Source organism: Topomyia yanbarensis, chromosome 3 (assembly GCF_030247195.1).
Source record: "Topomyia yanbarensis strain Yona2022 chromosome 3, ASM3024719v1, whole genome shotgun sequence".
In the NCBI taxonomy this organism is placed as follows: domain Eukaryota; kingdom Metazoa; phylum Arthropoda; class Insecta; order Diptera; family Culicidae; genus Topomyia; species Topomyia yanbarensis.
This window is the reverse complement of record NC_080672.1, coordinates 232,617,963-232,626,647: the sequence shown is the minus strand read 5'-3', so window position 1 is coordinate 232,626,647 and position 8,685 is coordinate 232,617,963.

Genomic DNA, 8,685 nt, shown 5'->3' with positions numbered 1-8,685 from the left:
TTCTTTTTCATTTATTTCATTCAATTTCTTTAATTTTAATTTATTCTTTTAATTTTATAACTATTTTTGAATATTGCCTAATTTTTCATTCAATGAGACAATTTAGTTTGATTTATTTATTTTAGTAACCCTTAAAAAGGCAAGCTAAAATTGTGACTTCAAGAAGTATTGCTCCTAAGACACCAATAAAATCAGAAGTCTTTTTTTTGTCGTTTTATCAGAGAGAGAATCGACAGTACGAAAACTTTCGAATGATCGAAAGTTTTCGTACTGTCGTATTTCAAATTACAAGTTCATTGAAACTAGAGAACTGTAACTAGCCGGGCCTCTGAGATCCGTTGCATTTTTGAGGGTTAATTTGATTTATATTAATCGTTCTACTCATTTTATGAGTTCTTTATTTTTATAATTTAATTTGTGTTATTTAATTTCTATAATTTATTCAGTTTATTCGTGGTTTTATTTGTGCAGGACTCAAAACTGTGATCATCCCGTCTCTTGGGTTAAGTGCCTACTTCGCATAAGTTCTGCAAACTAATAAATGATCGAATAGCGATATGTGTAAGAATTGTCTAATCGCACTGCTAGGTGGATTAAGTTGGTTTTTACAAAGATCTAGCACAGGTGCACAAAAAGCTGTCTTTTTATACAATTCTCCGGTCAACCTTAAATATCTAATATAACAGACCGGTAATAAAAATTGAAACATGCGCATGAACTGAAAAGTGTTTGAATACAATATGCGATCTACGGCCACAACTTAGTAAAAAAGCTATGCGTTGATGGGTATAGACCAGGTAATTGACATGTCTATCTCTACATATAGAGTTTGACAATAGGCAACATCGTTATTCCAACGATCGATGGGGGTCAGTTTGACAACAGCAAAATCGCTTAAATTGTCATCAACAAACAGCATTAGCAGCAAACAAAAGAAAACAACCATCACTTTCACTGATTTGATGCAAACTATAGTGATTCTCGTTCGCATTTAGAACAAATTTCGTTCATTTTGTTACAACCAAGGTTCTTAGGTTGACTACAATAATATGATGTCATGCCACCATCTTGGTATAGACGAAACTCCAAACCGTGTACCCCATTCAACTGTGAACACTGCATGAAACGAACTTCCTTGTACCCGTGTACCGCGTTCAGCAAGGAAAACTGATCTTGACTGTAACGGATCAAAACGAATAACTACAATATCCAACTTACTCCTTCTGGCTACTTGTCTCAATATGTATTAGTCTTGCTAATTAAAATTGCTTTGTGAATTTCTTTGACGGTCTGGTCTAATTGGATGAATATTTGAATTGTGTAATGTAATGAACCAACAACCGTGGGATACTGCATGTTTCTGGGTTAGTTGAACATTAACAGCAAACGTAATTCAACCTGCTAATCAGTCCCTTCCCTTTCATCCGCCACCGGAATCACGCGCCGGTGGTCTACCCAAGTTCAAGGACCACCAGAATTTAGGAAATCAACTCTACAAATCCCTAAGCATTAGAATTCATACACAATGTCACCAGCCCGCGGAGAATTTCATATTTTGTTTTGTAGTACCAAAAACTTTCAATAATTGATATGGATAACAATGAGAGAAATATAATTATAATAAATTTAAGTTTTCTTAATCGTTCCATTTATTATAGATAATCACCTAATGGATTTTTTGTTCCTGGCGCGAGGGGTACCATACCATCGCATTATTCATAATTGAACTTGCTCGGTATCCTAGGCCAGTCGCTCAACCGTATCACATCGCTTCCAGGCAGAACGCAAGTGATGTAATTTCCAGGCCCATTTGTCTACCGTTTCCCAGCAAACTCAGCCGGCAAATAAGTTGAAATTCTGGCTGGCGCTAGTTAGTACTCCGGCCACAGTGTCACTAGAGTCGTATACCAGCTAGAGCCAGCCAATCTGGATTCTGGATCAATTTCAGCTGAACTTTACTTGGAATTATCACGCAAGGGATGTACGGTTGGCTGTCACTAGATCGCATTGATAATACATGCGATATCGACTTAGCAAACAGGGATAACAGCTTCCATACATACATCTGCTGTGCAGGTTATATGGCATGCAATGTAATATAGTTGCTTGATGATCGTCACATAAAAACAATTCACAGGGAACCATAAAAGCTCTGAAACAAATGAATAAACTTTATCAAGAGTAGCCACAAATTTCGTAAAAATTTACTAACCTTTCGTATTTTGCATGCCGTTTAGCTTCGTGTTTTTCCAACTCATGCTGTTCCGGATACTATACACTTCCGAGAACAGCGAGTGCCTGGATCTCAGTCGAATTGATGTCCACAGACAATCTTCGTTTTTTTTCCACTGCATGTATGCATGACTGCTTTTGCCGCTGCTTGTTGAACGAACTAGAAGTGCTCTTGTATGTATGAAAAGGGCAGGGATGCCACTTTGAAATTTATTCTTCAATAAAAAAAATTATATTTTAAAATTACATAATATTCTGTAAAGTCTCCAAGTTCTCCGGTGAAATATCAGGATATTTAAAATTATCTTTTCAAATCTTTCAAAAAATGCAAAGAATCTGTCATTTGTGAAAAAGAAACCTGTGTCCAAAAGTGATTAAATGCTCTGCGATATTACGCGAAAATCTGTGAATGTGGCAACCCGAGTAGGAGGAAATATAAATTCTCTTTGTCGCTCGAAGGGAGAGCATGATCTGTTTGTTGACCAAAGCATCGGCCGTCACCTTACGATTAGTTGTTGAGCTCTTCGGTGACTCTCGCGCAACATAAGCAAGCTTTGTTTATGTTGCGCACTGGTGTCACAGCGCGTCGCTTTACTCTCCCGCAACAAAAAGTCATCAAAATACCGATGAGTTGATGGTGGATTTAAGAACACGCCTATTGAATAGGTATGAGAATTTTAGGCTCTGATTACAGGACAAGGAATAAACGCTGGTATCTCCATGGGATGCTGGCCGATAATATTTCAAGCAGAAATATATATCATTCTAGAATGCACTTGCGTATAGCTGAAGAGAAAATACCAGTATGCAAATAACATACATTTTCTTAGACATTCAGGCTGCGCTCAACGCATAAAGGGATCCTATATGTCGTTCAAAACTAGTATGGGAGTGTATTCTTTTGAACTAGAATACTTTTAACGTTTCAATATGGGGTCCCGTTTCAAAAATTTCAGTTGAGAAATTTTCCCAGGATTGAAATGGGAATATCTTCCGTTCTACTGATCGAAATCGCAATATTTTTGCACTATCTGATCGGAAATTCGTGCACGTATTTCGTATTAAATTTCGGAAGTCGTGAGACTACTATAAATAAACCAAAACAAGGATTTTTAGAGTATCCTTCGAAAACTGCGAGGAAAATGTGCAATATGCAAGCATATCTCACGCAGAGCCGTCAAAAAGGAGCATGTAAGCGTTTCATTACATACGGGAATGTTATATACAGGTCACGCGAGATTATTTTGTATCAGTGGGTGCTCGCTTACCACACGAGCAACATGCTCGTCCGGACGGTACAATGAGCGGTATCATTTTTGCGTTCCCATACCAAGCGTCATCGCAAGGTTCATCGTGATAAAATCCAGGAAATCATCAAATCCGGCATTCGGCGTCTGGCTCGTCGTGGTGGTGTAAAATGCATCTCCGATTTAATCTACGAATGCTTATGGTGTGCAGGGAAATGTCATCCGAGATGCCGTGACCTACACTGAACACGCCAAGCGCAAAACCGTAAAGAATGTCGTTTATACTCTGAAGCGGCAGGGACGCACTGTATATGGATTTGGAAGTTGAAAAGGTAGAACTCACTTGTATCATTATAAAAAAGGCCCTTTTCAGGGCCACCAAAATCATTTCAAAGAATAAGTTTGCATTTACTGTTTCATGGTCTGTTTCTCCCTGGAGACCAATTTGGGTTAAACCCTAAATTATGATTTATTTCAGTACGCAAATTGCAAATATGGTCAGAAACAAACTGGAGTGAAGTGGAAAACATTTTACTAGTCGCATCCAAAAATGGTTTCAGTTCTCAAACATTTTAACAAGGTGCCGTATTACATTACTCTCTTTACCCTGAGTGTTCGATAATCTCCGTATTGGAAACACAATTTCAATTTTGTTCTTTATCAAAAAATATGTGGTCGTCCTGAAAACTAACGGTTTTTACAAGAGCATTTCTTTGGTAAATCTCAGCGTTCGATTTATGCTTTCTTTTCGGTCTTCTTGGGAAGCAGTACGGCTTGGATATTTGGCAACACACCGCCCTGAGCAATTGTCACTCCGGAGAGCAGTTTGTTCAACTTTTCGTTGTTACGAATCACCAGCTGTTAAAGACGTGGGATAATTCGTCTTTTTGTTGTCACGGGCAGCATTTCCTTCCAATTTCAACACTTTAGCAGCAAGGTATTCCATTACAGCTACTAAGTAAACGGCACTCCGACGCGTTCATCACAGATTGCTTGTGTATCGACCAACGAAGGGGAGAAGTAGCGAAGAATTCATATTGAGGACAACACAATAAAGGACGAGCTTACATTGTGCTGTAGTCAGGTATAAAAACTTAGCATGTTGCTGCTCAGTATCAGTTTGTTTGTATCGTCGTACCATATACGTCGATGTAAATGTTTCCGAACATTGTCAAAGGATACAAGAAGAAGCGGCCGTCCGTTTACAGCAGTCTGAAAAGTTCGCCAAGCTCTCCATCTCAGATGGCACAAACACCCCAGCTCCAAGTAAATTCCGAATACTGCCTAAACTAAAGGCCCTTTTCAGGGCCATCAATTTATCAACAAAGAATCGAATTGAAATTTTGTTATAACAAGCATCCGAAAGTGGCTTGCCAAGAGTGTTCGATGGTAAGTGAGCTACTTGTGAACAATATCGTCGATTTCAAGTAGAATGACACAAAATAAAAAGTTATCATTTGTGTGTTTGTTTACAGTTTCGTGTTTACTAGGCGCATTCAAAAAAGGTTTCAATTCTCAAACATTTTACCAAGGTGCCGTATTACATTACTCTTTTTACCCTGAGTGTTAGATAACCTCCGTATTGGAAACACAATTTCAATTTTGTTCTTTATCAAAAATAGGTGGTTGACCAACCAAGGGGTGGAGCTACGAAGAACACATATTGAAGACAACACAAAAAAGGACGAGCTTACATTGTGCTGTAGTCAGGTATAAAATCTCAGCATGCTGTTGTTCACGATCAGTTCGTTTGCAGCATCATAAACAGATTTATTAGACATTTTCGAACAAGGTGTCCCGCCTGACTCATTACAACAAGCGCTTGGCAATAACCCCCCGCGAAACTCAAACCGAGGTCCGTTTGCTGCTGTCAGAAGAGTTGGCCAAGCACGCCGTCTCATATGGCACCAAAGCTGTTTGCATATACACCAGCTCCAAGTAAATTCCGAACACTGCCCAAACAAAAGGCCCTTTTCAGGGCCATCAATTTATCGACAAAGAATCGAATTGAAGTTTTGCTATTACAAGCATCAGAAAGTGGCTTGCCAAGAGCATTGGATGGTAAGTGAGCCCCTTGTGAACAATATCGTCGCTTTCACGTAGAATGGCACAAAATAAAAAAGTTATTTGTGTGATTTGTAGACAGGTTAGTGTAATGATTCAATTTACAAAAATCGAACGTTTTCTAACGTTTCGATATAGGTGCTCCGTTTTAAAAATTTTCGGCCAGAATATTGCCTGTTTTTCTAAAAGTGAAAATCTGCTGTTGTACTGAATGAAAACCTTCGATTTTTGCGCTGATTGGAAATAGTTGTGACTAATTCTGTAGAATGTACAATTGCTGAAAATAACGGATTTTGTGAAAGTAGTGGTTGGTCCGTACAATTCGATTCCAAGCGAGCCAGACTAGTTTTCGTTGGAAGGTCCACCTCTGACAATAGAAGTAAACTATTTTATTTTGAATTCAACTACAACTTTCTTGAAAACAACACAGCTAAAAAACTTTTGGGAACAACGCGCAAACCTAAATTTTCCACTATAATGGAAACTGCCTGTGCCCCCGCCGCACAGCATCATCAAGATTGATAGTAATTCAAGCCGGGTGAAAAGGGGGAGGGAGGTTGTAAGGCAATGGAAAACGATAATTTCATTTATATCTATCTGGAATATAATTGGCTGGTCCTGAAAAGAACTTGTTGGTTTGTAGTTTATTTTGGGTCACAATTTAGGCCCGCTCGATTGCTAACAGCTGTGAATTTCTCGCATGGCGACAGTTTCTGTTCGGTAGCGATGAGGCTTCTTAACGCCAACCGTGACTGGGGCACTTTTAAACGGCCTTCGTTGCTTATTGCTTGCGGGGAGGCTTTCCTCCGGTGGACTTACGAGCGGTCTGTTTGGTACGAGCCATGTAGCGAAAAATGCTGATCTGCTACTTCTCTGATGCTGGTAGTAGGACGACGGTCAAACACTCGTTTTCGTGCCTTCATTTATAAAAGTTCAACAATAATTTCAAAGAATGTTGCAAATTGACAACTTGATAATTCCAAAAATACTCCAAATAAACTATGTATGTGCAAAGACAACAAAATCGCAAAGAAATTGCTGTTCCAGCACAGAGTTGCCTGTCGGAAAATGGAAATTGCTGTTCCAGCACAGAGTTGCCTGTCGGAAAATGGTTTTTTGGCGGATAAATTTGCTCGATAGAAATGCAGTTCGTCGATTGGCCCATTCATATTCGCAATTTCAGTTTTGTTCATAACCAAAAATGTGTGATCGTCCTGAAAAGGACAGTTTTTACAGCAATATGCATTTCATTTGCGAGTTTCAGCGTTCGATTTATGCTTTCTTTTCGGTCTTCTTCGGCAGCACTACTGATTGGATGTTTTGCAACACACCACCTTGAGCAATGGTCACTTGTTTGTTCAACTTTTCGATGCTACGAATCGCCAGCTGTTGAAGACGTGGGATAATTCGTCTTTTTGTTGTCACGGGCAGCATTTATTACCAATTTCAACACGTTAACAGCAAGGCATTCCATTACAGCTACTAAGTAAACGGCACTCCGACGCGCTCAACACAATTTGCTTGTGTATCGACCAACGAAGGGGAGGAGCTACGAAGAACACATATTGAGGACAACACAATAAAGGTCGAGCTTACATTGTGCTGTAGTCAGGTATAAAAACTTAGCATGCTGCTGCTCAATATCAGTTTGTTTGTATCGTCGTACCATATACGTCGATCCAAATGTTTCCGAACATTGTTAAAGGACACAAGAAGAAGTGGCCGTCCGTTTGTAGCTGTCTGAAAAGTTCACCGAGCACCCCGTCTGCCCAAACAAAAGGCCCTTTTCAGGGCCATCATTGATCAGCAAAGAATCGAATTCAAATTTTGTTATTACAAGCATCAGAAAGTGGCTTGTCAAGAGCGTTGGATAGTAAGTGAGCCCCTTGTGAACAATATCGTCGGCATATCGTAGAATGGTACGAAATAAAAAGTTATTTGTGTGATTTGACAGTTTCGTGTAATGATTCAATTTACAATAACATTCATTAAATGCTCTTTTTAGGATTACCATATAGATAAATATGTTCGAATATTTTAGATTTCGATGTACGTGTATCGATATTTCAGTATTTCCATTAGAAATAACGAAATATCTGCTTTTAATACAACCTATCAGAAGATACACACCTAGAAAAAATAGTGTAAATTTACGTCTCCTGACCCTGACATATACGAGCATCAAATATGACTTAGTTTTACGTTTGATTTAAATTTTACATGACGTTTAATTTCGTAAATCATGTAATTTTACTCCACATACAGCGTTTGTTCTGAATGGTAGGAAGTGTAATTTTATGTCATTGCGCATGTAAAGTATATGTTTCATGTAAAATTGAATGGAACACGGTAATGTTCCGTCATTTCGTAAATTACGGTTTGTTGAATTGTGTCATGTTTTCAATTACGTCAAAGATAAAATTCAGATTTTTTTGGTGTGTAGTCAAAATTGTAGCATTTGTATAACCAGACTAAAGTGTATTCTTCTTCATTCCGGTTATGTCTCTGACATTACCCATCTTTTTTTATTCATTTCGTTTATTTGATAGACACAAATGCGTTAGCTAGGCGGTGCCAAATTCTTTTGTTTTTACATTTTGTGTATTTTAAAACTAGAAGGTTACAATGCCAAAATATTTTTTTTATTTAAGGAGAAAATTTTTACAGCTATCTTAAGACTAGAAATAAGATTCTATATACAAGAGAGGGGGCAAAAGATTTTTTTATGCAAAATTTTAAAACAAGGAATTTAATAGTAATAATTTTTTAGGATATATTTACAGTTATCTTAAAACTAACAATATAGTTTGGTACACGAAAGAGGGAATAAATATTTATGAAAAATTTCACAGGTGTTTTAAAACTAGGGATACAATTCTATTTACAAGATGGGGGACAATAATTTTAACAAAGAGGTAAAATTACAACTATCTTAAAACTAGGAATACGGAATACAAATTTAAACTTGTTTACCGGAGACTTATGCTTGGTCAAGATATTCAGAGGGGGGCTTATTTCCAAAAGAGGAAGGGGAGAGAAGGCGTAGATGGTGACCGAGAGAGAAGAGCAAAACTTGCATCTTTCGGGCAAACAGGATATCAGCGAAACAAATTAGCGCCTCAGTCTTCGGACCCGCGGGGAA